The sequence below is a fragment of the Lontra canadensis genome, unplaced genomic scaffold (assembly GCF_010015895.1).
Source record: "Lontra canadensis isolate GAN:19392208 unplaced genomic scaffold, GSC_riverotter_1.0 scaffold57, whole genome shotgun sequence".
Classification (NCBI taxonomy): domain Eukaryota; kingdom Metazoa; phylum Chordata; class Mammalia; order Carnivora; family Mustelidae; genus Lontra; species Lontra canadensis.
In genome coordinates, this window is record NW_022631051.1 from 2573222 (window position 1) to 2587326 (window position 14105).

Genomic DNA, 14105 nt, shown 5'->3' on the forward strand with positions numbered 1-14105 from the left:
TGGATGATACTTCAGTGACTTCAAGCTTCTTGGTTGGTGAGAAGAACAAGACCACAGTGAATCACATGCTGGCCCAGAGCTGGCCTAGAGGTTCCATTCTTGGTTATGTTCCGTAGCATCTTTAAGATGGTTAACATCCCAAAGGGTTAGAATTGTTTTAAGAAGGTTATTTGTTTTATCCTCGTTTCTAATACATTACTCCCAAATCCAAGTATTTTATGGCAGACACGGCATATTACTGTATTCTTTGACATAGATAAATTATGGGGAGAGAAAACAGGGATTAAACCATTTGCCATATTCACTAGTACTTTTCACAAAAATAATATGCAGCCTTGTTGAAGTTATGGTCCCGAGAGAGATCACCCGGTAAAAGAAACACATCATGAAACAAACAAATTTTTACATACCTCAAAATGCCTGCAGTAACTCTTCCTAAGTTTCTTTTTCTCAACCATCTGTAAATTCTTCACAATTCCAACCTGGGTTCGTCTCCCCACCCCACTCCCCACCCCTTATTCTGCATCACACAAGGTTATGATGGATGGAGCTGGTAAAAGCAGAATCCCTCTAGAGGGCAGGGGAAGAGGGTGAGCTCGGGGGAGGGGGATGCTGAAGACACTCACCCACGCAGAATTTTTGGCTCATCGCAGGTATAATGATGGAACAAGCATTCTTGCTTGAATCACTTCACGCTTTAGACATGTCTGGAACTGGAGTCCTGTGGCAGGCTATGGCTACAGAGGGTCTCTGGATGAGCTTAGGGAGAAGAACCCTGACTAAGAAGAAGGCACACAGAGAGAAGGAAGAGTTGAGCAGGACGCACTGAAGGAGGTCACCAGGCAGGCTTCAGAGGGGTGGGGGAATTCTGAATTGGACATGTCCCACGGACTGGTGTTGCTTTTGGGGGGAGATCAGACTACAGTCCAAGAACAGACAGCAATGAAAGAGCTGGGGCCTTGAAAAGAAGGAAGGATTGGAGCTCCGGCCAGGAACATAGGGACTCACCTCCAGCATGGGAGGCGCCTTTCCACTTTGGACATCATCACGCTCCCGGCAGGTCTTGTGGGACGCCATCTGTGGTCAGCAGTCTGCCCTTCAGCAGGTGCTGGAAGCAGGACTGCTGGTTTTAGGGTCTGCAATGGTGGAGGCAGAGTTGGAGAGGAAGAGGAAGGCCAGTCCCCAGAGTACTGGGAGTGTCCGGGGCACCTCTCCAGGGTTCCCCAAATAACTCACCATGTCAGGTTTTCAGCCTTCCCATGTGTATCATTTTCATGAGTCTCTCCGTGGAGTGGCACATCACTGCCCCCGTACTCCATTTCTCTCTCAAGCCCACCCAGGGTGAATGACACATTGGAATATTCAAGTTTCAGTTCTTTGAAGAGTTAGATGTTCCAAAAAATATATAAACAACTTATAGACCATGTGAGACCATTACATAATATGTCAGCAGATGTAACCCAGGCATATGATCTGGTTTAAACTTTGTTCTTTCTTGTCGTGTGTGACATTTCTGTCCTCATTTGCAAAAGAGGGAGTTGATAGAAGTGATCAGAAGGGGCTTTTCTGCTCTCAGAGTTTACCTTCCCCAAGCCACCATACAGCCAGCTGCTCATTGGGTTCAGAATGGAAGGTTGTCCACATATTGTGTAAATAAAAGGTAAAGATCTGATAGGAAGGCACATTTGATTCAGGACCAATCCAAGAACTTGGAGAAACATCTGCTTGCACTTTGGATGAGGCTGCTGAAAAGAGGGAAGAGTGGTGAGGAACAGAGGCCTCAGGTGTTCTGGTACAGAGGGGCAGAATAAGATATGGATGGGGGCCTCGAAGTTAATAAGGAAGCCAGACAAGGAGCTTGGAAGAATTTTGGTCTGATGGACACATCCTGCTGGGCACCATAGCTTGTCCCTGGCAGAGTCATTCCCCAAATGGGACCCAGAGTCCTACCAAATGAGCTGGATCTTTCGGTGCTGGGGAGTCTGAGAGGACAGGTTTGATTGTGCCCACGAGCATACCCATGTGTATTTCCAGTTAGAAAAATATTGCTAATTAACATTCAATTAAGACAGTTTGGAAAATAGGGATGCCTGGATGGCTCAGTCTGGTAAGCACCTGCCTTGGGTTCAGGTCATGATCCCAGGGTCCTATAATCAATTCCTGCATCCGTCTCCTTGCTCAGCCTGGAGCCTGCTTCTCCCTCTGCCTGCCGCTCCCCCTGCTTGTGCTCTCTCTCTCCCTCTCTCTCTCTCTCTAACAAATAAATAAGTAAAATCTTTTTTTAAAAGAAAATTCGGAAAATAAAAAGAGAAAAAATGTAAGTGACCCGCAATCCCATCACTTAAAGGTATAATTTCTTACCATGTTGCCTAATTCCTTTCCTATCTTTTCCTGCACTAAATCTACTTTTTATTAAATCACAGTACACATTTTGCTTTCTATGTTTTCTTCCCTTAGTATTATATGACAGGAAATACAATATGCCCACTTAGCATTTTTTCACATAGATTCATCACCATTAACTTGACTGTTCCTCCTCTGCTGTACATTTGTTATTTCTAGTGTTTTTCTATTATAAATAATTTTTAAACAAGCATATTTGTGCAGAAGCTAGCAACCATATTTGTGACTACCAAGATAGATTCTCAGAAGGACATGCACATTTTAGAAGTTTGGTAATATAGTCCTTTTATTCTTTCGGTGCATACTGATCAACGGCAGTGCCTAGCTCTGTCCCTGGATCTGTGACTATCAGGGAAGGACAAAGACCGGCCGGAACCCCCAGAGAGCTCATATGCTCACAGGGTACAAAGAAACATAGGAAATGCTTATAGTACGGTGCCCCATGTGTCAGGACATGGTGAGTCCCCGTGCTGCTGGACAACAGAGCCAGCTCCTGATGGGGCCACTGGGGGCCGGGAGGCTTGCTGAAGGAGGGGTGTTCAAGCTGAGACCCCGGGGCAGCAAGGATTAAGAAGACTATTTTGGCAGCAGAAAGAAAATGCACAAAGATTTTGGGAGACGGTATAGGCGCATGCAAGTTACTGAAAGTTATCGAAAGAAGCATAATACTGAATGATAAGTTGTCAGAGACACAAGTCTGCAGGCACCAGCAAGAATTATAAGACTCTACTGAGGCATATGAGGACCTTGGTCAGTATCTTGGAGATAATAAAGAGCCATTGGAAGGTCTTCAGTAGGAGAGGGAAGGGGTCAAATCTGCATTGTATACAGGTTACTTGGGCTACCAAGTGGAGAGCAGATGAAAGGTGAGAAGAGCCCAGAGCCAGGGAGGTCAGCTGGGAGGTTACAGAAGAAAACTAGGTGAGAAAATTGTCCTTTAAATAGGGGAATGGCAGTGAGAGTAGAAGGGATAGTTCCCAGGTTACAGAGGGAATGAAATCAAAAGAATTTAGTCACCAATTAGAGGGAAAGCAGATGAATGCAGAGTCAATGGAAGCCCTTGAGTTTGTTGGATGTCTACAGTTGGGTGGGTGGTAGTGCTACCCAGGCAAAAAGGGTGCCCGGGCAGAGGATCTGGTTAGAAGGGTACAGAGGGCAGGGAGTGGGCGCCCTGAGTTTGGTTTTGCACATTCCAAACTTGAAGAGGAACAGTTGGAAGCCAAGTGAGTTCTCATATCCATAGGTCTGGAGGAAATCTAGGTAGAAGACTATAGATTCAAGAGTCATCAATCCACAGAGATGGAGTGAAGGGGCCAGGACTCTAGCCTTGAGAGAGGGCTAAGTCTCTCCAACAAGATAGTGACAATTATATTCACAAGAACCCTCGTCAGGGAGGAATATTCTGATAAGTCAGCTGGGGTGAGGTGGGATATCCTCAAGGACCAACAGATAATAGTCTGCTTCTGAAGAGGGCATCTGACCAACTGTAGGGCTTTCGGCTTTTCTGTGTGGGCCATGCATGCGTTGCCTTTAAATAAATGTCAAGCAATTATTTAGAGAATATTTTGTTCAAAGGGGTGACAAATGATCAGCTTTCATGCAGCTCTTGCCGCAGGCACAGCCTGCCATCTAGGTCGATAAGATGGTCCGGCGAGATCTCTAGAGTGTGGTAGGGAGCCCGGCAGACACAGGCAGCAGACGAGAAGCCCTCACAGAAGAGGGAGGTGGAAGGGGTAGAATGAAGAAGCAGAGGGCATGATGGTGTAAAAGTGAGGGGTTGGTTATCAGTGCACGAGGCAGCTGGAAAATGAGGCAGAATGGTGACCCAAGATTCGGCAGTGGGTTTAACCGCAAGGAGCTCACTCACTGATCATCTGTGGTAGCACAGATTCTGTCAGGTGTGGAGATGGCACCATATTGCTGGGTGTTATGTGTTATGAGGGCAGAAAAGAAAGACAAAAGGTTCAACAGATCGTTTGAGAGGTTTGAACCTCGATGGGAGAGAGAACAAAATGTGAACCTGTCTCAGTGTCCACTGATCCCATGGCTTATTGTCTCATTTTACAAGTGTTTCTGTGTCAACATATGGTCTGGCCTTATTTGAACTTTCGACGTTTATCTGATGACTGACACTGACTATTTTCTCTGAGGATAATGTATGATTTTACTTTTGTTATTTCTGTCCGTTGCTCAATACTCTACGTCCTATGAGTCATCGTCTTACTCATTTTGAAGACGTATTTGTATATCGTAACCCCGATGCAGTTGTATTTGAAAGCAGATTTGTTTTCCCAGGGTTTATTTGGTTATTGCTTTTCACATACAAAATGGTTTTGTATTTTTATTTTCTAAAATGACTCAGTGGATTGTTGAGTTTCAGCAGAAAAGTCACTGGCAGCCATTTGCGCCACGTGGCGAGGTGGGACTCCCCAGGGGCTGGCGTGAAGCAGACCTGCAGGGATTACTATCTGAGGGCCCCTAGCAGGCTCAGCAAACCAGCCTTGTCCTGGCAGGAAGAAATGCTCTCTGGTATCCCATGGCTGGAAACCATCCTGGGCGTTGACTCTCATCTCAGCCTGCCCGGGGCTGGCGGACACTGGCCCGGAGGAGGCAGGGGTCTGTCACATAGAGGACAGACTCAGCAGGCTCGGGGAATTCAGATGTCACATGATTCTAAAGCTGCGGGGTCATGCACCTGCAGCTCGGTCAGCCCTTCGAAGATGGACTTGGATGCCCTTGGCTTTCTGTCTTTAATGTGGTGCAGGGGAGGCAGAATGAGAAGTTGTACAGCGCGGTTCTCAAAGCCAGGAGCCAGGGGCTCAGCTGCAGCTTTCTGGGGAGGAAACAGGATGGTGATGGACCCCAGTGCAACGGCTACTAAAAAACCCTAGGGCATTATTGTCTACAGTGGAGGCCACCGAAACATTTCCTTTCACTTAGTCATTCAGGAACGGTTCATGGAGCACCAGCCCTGTACGATTCACTGTTGCTGCTGCTGAGCTCAATGTGGTTTGTCCTGGGGAAGTCATTAGAAGAGACAGTGTCAGGAGGAACCAGCAGAGGGGATGTCCACGGAATAAATCCACGTAGGGCGTGCAGGGCCTGATGTAAGGCTCAGCGCCAGCCCCAGGTTGCCTGAAATGGATGTCAGTGACCCGTAAAGCCCAGCGCCTGACTTAGTGCATCCTGGGTTCTCAGGCAGTACTGGGGAAACAGAGGACCAGACGGGGCTCTCTCTTCTGAAAGCATCAGCCATTCATCGGTGTGCACTTCCTGCAAGATGCTGCAAGCCTGAGGCTTTGGACCACTGTGTCCCACCTCAGGGTGAAGCTGGGAGTGCAGCCTGACAGAGCTGGCTTTACAAAGTCTCTCTGTGCCAGGCGGACTGGCCCCAATTGGCTTTGTTAGCCATTAGCTGGGCCCTATCATTAGAAAAAATGGGAAATGCAGAAGTGGGGGTGGTAGCCTGTTGGACACCTTCTCTGGGGGCTTCTGGAGCACCACTTGACTGCCAGGCCAGGAGCAGAGTGATTAAGAGTGGTCTCTGCAGACCCAGATTATCTGGCTGTAGATCCCACCTGCTGCCTGTGTGACGTGAGCAGGTGAACTAACCTTTCTGTGCAGGTTTTTCCATCTGGAAGGTGAGGGTGGTAAAAGGACTTATGGCGCCAAGTTTCTGTGGGAAATTAAAGAGGTTGGTGAATGAGACGTGTGAATGTCTTATAAATTATGACCCTGAGCAGCAGTAGCAGCACCTGTGTGGGAGTCACGAACCTCCAGGGGTCTGGAGTCACGAACCTCCAGGGGTCTGCAGCCAACCCCAGGAGACCACAGGAGACCCCCGGAGGTCCAGCTCTGGGCACAGCCAGCCCTTCCCCCAGAACTCTGGCATGCTCAAGCCCCAGGCAGTGGGGACAGGGGAGCTGTGTTCCACGCAAAGCCAGGGACCTGGCTTTTTGTTTTCCTGAAGGGCTTGAGGCTGCGGGGCTGCCATTCTGGCAGTGCAGTGATGTCACTCCCCGCGGTCTCCAGGAAGACCTGGCAGCTGAGGAAGGAGTTTGGGTGCAGAGAAGGAGCTTGGCCAGCTTTCTGTCTGCATGAGAAAGGAACTGAGAGTCAAGGCCAAGGGGAAGGGGAGGGGAGGAACCCTCTGGTGCCAGCTTCACTGCCTCCACCCCCACGGCTCCTGCCTCAGTCTGTGCTGCCCCGCCCCAACATTGGGTCCATATAGAACTTCAAGCAAGTATTTTGTCAGCGACAAGGTGACTTTGTCCTCCCTTTCACCAGTTCCTTCCCTACTCCCATCCTGGAACCTGGGAGGCAGGCTGGGTGCAGAGACAACAGCATTGCTCTTAAATCTGCTTCAGCAACTCCAAGACCCAGAAGAAACAGAGAGGAAAGCAGGAAGTATTGCCTCCTTTGTTTTCTCTTTAAAAATGTAGAGGGGATTCAGAAAACACAGTCCAGGTGACACCCCCTGATTTCTTCCTCTCCCCATGGAAATATTTTGAATCAAATATCTGTTTTCTGGGTTGACAGCTTTGGATTTTTCTAATCTCCAGTAGCAGTGAAAGGATGTGGCTCCTGGAAATCAGAAGAGTGGGACCCAGGGGTTAATCTGCCTGATTCTGCCTTTCTAGGGCCAAGTGTGCAAAGTTCCTGACTCTATGTGCCAAGCGATAGCCTAGGGCAGCATTGCCCAGTACAACTTTGTGCAGTGCTGGAAATGTTCTCTAAGCCATGCTGGAGAGATGGCAGCCACGAGCCATGGGAGCTACTGTGCATGGGAGGGCCAGCTGCTGTGACTGAGAAAAGGAATTGTTTTCATTTAACTTTAATTAAATGTAAACAATTTTTTTAATGTTAACAATTAAATGTAAATAACCTCTATACTTGAAGATAATTTTGAAACAAAAGCGCTATCAAACAAATGGCAAGTAGCAGCCACCATCCTGGGTTGAGTTCATCATCCAAAGAATAGGGAAAAGGAAAGAGACAAAAGGTCTAAAAGTCCTGGGAGCAAGTTTCTTGAGGCATAGCAGCTGTTTACGTGGCAGACACACTGTTGGAATATTTGGGTTTCCCCCCAGTTTTCTTGAGAAATAATCGACGGGTATCACTGTATAAGTTTAAGGCACATGACAGTGCGATCTACGTAGAGTGTGAAATGACTACCACAATAGATTCAAGTGACACCTATCTTCTTATGTAGATACAATACAAAGAGAAGAAAGAAGGAAAACAGTGTTCTCCTTGTGGTGAGAATTCATAGGATTTATTCTTTTAGCAACTTTGCTATGTATCACACAGCGAGGTTGGCGACAGTCAGCATGCTGGGCATTATATCCCTGGGACTTATTTATCTTCTAGCTGTGTGACTAGGCTCCTGGTCAAGTCTCTGGAGGCTCAGTAGTTGTGGTGAGTCAAAAGACGAAAGGAAAAGGGAAGCCTTGAGTCCAGAAGAGAGGACAGCTGATGAGAACGAGACTCAGGGAGAACAAGTTCTGGAGAGAAATGGGCAAATGGCCAAGAGCAGGGTGCTGACTGCAGCAGTGACTTCTCTAGGTTCAATGGTAGTGGAACATGAGGTGAATGGCACATTCATGGGACCCCCCAAAACAACAAACAAGAACAGGGGAGGTGTGATGACAAATGAGGGAACTCCAACTTGGGACGGACTGGCTGTCAGTAATCATACCTGATCACCTACTATGTGTTGGGAAAGTTGCACACATTAAGATGATAAGGCAGATACTACTATTCCCATTTTATGAATGAGGAAGCTGAAGCTTAGAATTGTTGAGATTTAATATTCTCCTGGCTCTTGTCTCACTCTACTCTACTCTTGTCCCACGCTACTACTTCTCAGGTTTCCTTTTGACTTTGTTCTTCTCTACCAGGGGTGTAAATGTTGGCATTTCAGGGTCTCATCTCTTCTCATCCCCTACTTACTCAAAAGAGTAGTATCAACTGTTTGGGAATTCCAAAATTTCCTCTCTAGCCTGAGCTCTCCTAGTCAAGGAATGGCAAAATTAACCAAAGAATGGAGGAGGGAGGAATCCATAGACATTAACATACAAATACTTCTAATTTATTAATTAGAAAAACAGAACAGATAATTCCAAGAGCTGCTTTTCATTTAACCAACAAAATAAACCACTAACTGTTCCAATAAAAAATAGGAGAGAACATAAAATTAGAAATGAAGAAATATTTCAAGAGATCACTTTGCTCAAAGTTATGTTGATCCTTCTGAAAACCTAAGTGAAAAATAAAATTTTCTAGAAAAATATTACCAAAGTTCACATGACATTGGCATTTCTAACTAGGGTCATCAGATTCAATAAATAGAAATATAAGACCCCCTTCTAGTTAAATTTACATTTCAGATAAGTAAGATTTGGGGGTTATGTCTCATGTAATAGTTACTGAAAAAATATTGGTTGTCTTTCTGAAATTCAGATTTAATTGGATGTCCTACATTTTATCTGGAAGCTCTGCTAAAACAGATAAATTACTGTGGAAAAATATGAGGAACTTGTCAAAAGCTAAAAAAAAAAGACAAGATGTCATCATGTCTGGATGTCTTCTTTGGAAAAGTGCCTATTCATGTCTTCTGTCCCAAATTGACAATTATTATTATTATTATTTAGAGTTGGGGGGGAAGAAGGACAGAGGGAGAGAGAGAATCCCAAGCAAGTTCCATGCCCAGTAAGAAGCCTGGCCAGGGACTTGATCTCACAACCCTGAGATCATGACCTGAATCAAAGTCAAGAGTTTGATGCTTGACCGACTGAGGCACCCAGGTGCCCAGACAGACTTTTAAAGTAAAAAGGAACTGAAGAAAATTGTTGAAAGTGATTTTACCTATTTTTTCCTCAGTCTTAACATGCCTATATATTATGTACATAATTTTTAGCTTTAAGTCATTTGTATAATAGATGTAACATTCTGGAACCATCCCAAATTAAAATTCATTGTTTTGAAAGTATCAGTCAAAGCAATCAGATAAGAAAAAAATATGTGGTGTCAGTACTTCAACTGAGGAGACAAATTATTACTATCTTCAGACTGCGTAATTATATAGAAAATGTGAAATAATCAATTGAGGGAAATTCTATTAGCAATAGATAATAATTCAGTTAGGAGGACTGGTTTCAAAATTAATAACCACATTCAGTAGAATTTCAAAAATAGTACATAGCTGTAAAATGGAATGAGGCAAGTTATCTAATTTATAACAACATAAAAAAGATAGGACACCTAGGTATAAACCTAATAATGAATGTATAAGACATATACATTAAAAATAAACTATAATGCTATCTGGAAAGACACTTAAAAAATTGAACAAATGAAAAGATATATCATATTCTTGAATAAGATACAAGATGGAAAACTTCAATTCACTGTAAATCAATCCATAAATCCAATGTAATCCGCATCAAAACACCAACAGTAATTTTTATAGTTTGTCAACAGTATTAAAGTTCTCTGGAAACACAAAACTTATGAAAAGGTTGTAGATTCCTGTACATGCCCAAATTTGGGGGAGGATACACAAGAAGCTATTTATAATGTTTACCTCTAGACAGCAGAAGTGAGAGGTGAGGAGTTAAGCCAGAGACTTATTTTCTATTTCATAAATGTAAACTTGAATTTTTTCAGTAGATGCACATATTACTTACATGGTGAAAATGGTAGTTGTTTTTTTTAAAAGAACATTTCCCATTATGTAGAGTAGTGATTACTAACCCTCAGTGCTCATTAGAATCACAAGGGGAACTTTAATAAAATACCAGTGCTCAGACCTCACCTCCAGATTCGAATTCAGTTGGTCTGAAGTAGGGCCCAGGCATTGGTATTTTTAAAAATGCTTTCAGAGATTACTATGTTTAGCCAGGGCTGAGAGCCACTGATGTCGAGTATCCTATGGTAGTGCTTTTCAAACTTGTGGTTACAATCCATTGGGCATGAAATCAATTTTAATGGATTAGGACCAGCTTAAAAAAAAAATACAATTGAACAGAAATGTGTGTGAGTGAGTGCGTGAGAGTGTGTGTGTGTGTGTGTGTGTGTATGGACTAAGTTGTGATCTAAGGCATCTCTCTGTGGGATACAATCAAAAAAATCAGAAAGCCTTTACTTGACTCCAACATCTCAGACCTTCTGAAAAACTTCATTAGAATTTGTGTGAATTATGAAAGGCTTTTTATAGTTTAAAAATTATACTGTAATTCTGACTTTTGTTTGTTTATGTGGTTTTTTGATCATTCCTTCATTATAATTCAAAGATTGAAATGAAGCACGTAACTGCTTGTGTTATATGTTGAGCATAGTGTCTGACCTAAGTAGATGCTCAGTAAATGAAGGATGAATAAACGAATGGATGAATGATTAATAGTAATTCTTTCCCTAATTTTCCCTAGAAAACTATTTTTTTATAAACTAGTTTTTCTTTCTAGAACCACAAAGGATGTGGCTGATATGGGTTGTTTTCACTGGAAGCAAGTTATGTCATGGACATTTCCCAGATTAAAAGTAAATTCTTCAGAAAAAAATTCAGCTCAATACACAATCAACTTTATGTAGCTGGGTAACTTGTTGAGTTGTCAGAATCTTAGCCCTGAGGTGAGGCGCTGCAGGAAATATAAGGAAGTCTTGGAGTTGCTTAAAGCATGCGATGCTAATTGTAAATGAGGGAGAAATTCAGATTGGGAAGAAAGAAAATGAAATGGGCCAAACAGAAAAGTCTTCAAATAACTAGACACGTGGGACATCAAACATAGGAAATGCAATAGAAGTACCCAGGTAACATCCTTAAGCCTGAACACTGGATTCTCATTTGCCTAACACCTCTTCATTAGATGCTTGTTTGGTGTAACATTTTACAAACCATTAACAAAATAACAGTCCCTGGGAATTCTCTTCAGGATAGCGGGCCTGCCATGTTCCTTCCAGCGAGGTGTCACATGGCCTCATGACTCAGTGGTTTTCTGGGTTTTCTGGGCTATCTCCACCTCATGTCCCACAGATCACGCTTTTTTGAGACTTGACGGGGATGAAGAGCGAGTCTATCTCTGACATTATTGACTTTTCCCAGAAATAAGACATAAGTCAGAGTGACAACAACTGGCTTCTAGAGGACCATTTCAGGGATGATGGGAGGGATCTCTAATGAAGCAAAGGACCGTGAATGTATGTGGAGATGGAGATCAGGGGGAAAAAAACAAAATTAATGCAGGTAAAACCTGATAATTTCAGAGCTAAATACTATGGAACTAGGTGAAAACAAGGAGGATTTAGTCATCTGGAAAAGAGAAGGCTAAGGGGTGACTTCGTTAGGGTCTTCAAAAATATACAAAAGATGATTTTGCAGGACTAAAAGATACCAGAATGTTTACATCTTTTTTTTAAAACAAGATTTTATTTATTTATTTGACAGAGCACAAGCAGGGGGAGCAGAAGAAATCCTTTCCCCCAGCTTAACGCTGGTACAAAAAAATGGAGTACACAACCTCGAGTTAAAGGTTTTTAAGTCGGCGAGTTCTTTATTTCTTTATTGTTTTCTTCTGAGGGCAGAAAGAATATTCCAATTGTCTGCACAGAATATAGATTGAATTGTGAAATCAGTTTCTGTCTGCCGAAATCTGCTGAGTGTGATCACGAGCTACAAATGACCCTTCAGGCCACCCAGACTTGCCAAATTCAGTCTTTTCCTGAAGAGTTCACAAACAGTAACCTGCTCCAAGTTCATATCTTGAGAAACTGTTAGAGGCTTTCGAGTTACAGAGAACTTGCCTAGAGATGATTGATAGATAGACAGATAGATGTTGGCTAGCTAGCTAGCTAGCTAATCACTTTTTGGAAAATTGTACATCCTCAAAAGCTAATCAATTTTCAAATGAACATGCACCAAACTGATAAAGTTGAAAAATTCACCCTGTGGGGGCATCGAAGACAGTTGTAAAGCAGGACCTCTTATTCAAGGTACTTAGGGTTGACTCCCAGAAAGTGTCAAGTCTTTCCACCTTTTGATCTGACACCTTTCATCAATTTTTTGTCCCTTGTAGTCCAGTGTTGTTCTTGTGAATCACATTATTAACCTGAGCTACCCTACCAGAGGGCTTGAGAATTATTAGCGGGATAATTTTTTCAGGGGACAGGATTACCAAGCATAGCAGTGTGAAAACAGATTCGTATTTAAAATTCTTAGGTATGCATAATAAATATTAGAACACCACTGAGTGAAAATTAATGAGTCTGTATTTAAAGCATGGTAGTATTTAAAATCACCCACCTGATGACAGTTTTCACTTAATCACATTACAAGTGTCGTTGATTACTTCTTGTTAATTGCTACGTAGGATCTGAGCGGGGAGAAGAAGGACCAGAAATTTCCAGGTAACAGATGACTTAATTGCTAGCATCAAACTGGTACTCAATATAATAGTCACACTCTTGAGCCAGCCAGTTAGCAAAATGTATCGAGAGATACCTCTGTGCGGAGGATTGTTCCAGGTCCCGCGGGGAGGTGTGAGACCATCTCTGAAGTTTGCAACAGCAGAGTGAGAACAAAGGTTTAGAAAGAATTGAGTAACAGCTGGGTCTGCGCAGGTATGTGTCATATGACTCGCATCCCTAAATGCCAGGGGATTTCGCCCCATCATATCCCCTGACCATATCATGTATAAGATCCAGGCCCCAGCAAGATTGTATTTACATTCTGCCAGACCCTAGACTTTTCCCCCTTGCTCCCTTCCTATTCATCTGCATAGTTTTATGCTTGTGGTTTATTGTCTGTCTCTACCCCCCCTTGAATTTAAGGTGCACAAAAGCAGATATTTTTATTTATTTGTCCGCAGATGCATTCTGAATGCCAGTAGTGCCTGGGACGTAGTGGGCTCTCAGTAAATACTCGTTGAGTGGGATGAATGTAATCATTTCCACAACGGACAAAGATGAAGACCTCTGTTCAGCTGAGTCTGCTGATTCATTTGAAGAAAATTTTCGAATCAATATGGAGGTGTATCTGCGATACTGTCTCTTCTCCTCTTAGGCTTAACTTTTCAGGCCCAAAGGCACTGAGGTAAATCTCTGTGAAGGAAGGGCAGATTTCAAACTAATACTAACAGTAGCATGTGAAAAACAAATCTATTCTTAAAAAATAAATAAATAAAAAGAGGGGGGAAATAGTAAGCTGGTTGTTCTGGAGGATAACTTTGCAAATTGGTTGAAAAATAAAAGAAAAAAACTCAATCACCAGCAGCAAGTAACCTGTCAGAGTGAGTTTTCCTTTAATAAACTAATTTTTGACTGGTTTGACCCTTTCTGTTGGAGAGGTCAGACCAAATGAAATTCGAATTGCTTCTTCTTGAAAAAAAAACTAAGAAACCATACACAACAGATTCTCCACTGCCTCCTGAAGCAAACTGTCAGAGCAGATCCTAACCCCAGGCCATGGAACAGTTTCTAGAGAAACAACCCCGTCCACGTAAGCATCAGCAACACACGCTCCACCCATTCACAGCTAGCTGCTGAAGCAACTTGGGCTCTTTGGGAAGAGACCTGCAAACACACTTTGTATTTATTTATTTTTTTCAAATGCAACTGAGTTAATACTAGGCAGTAGTTCTCGATATATGTATGTGTATGTATATATATATATATATATATATATATATATATATATATATATATAT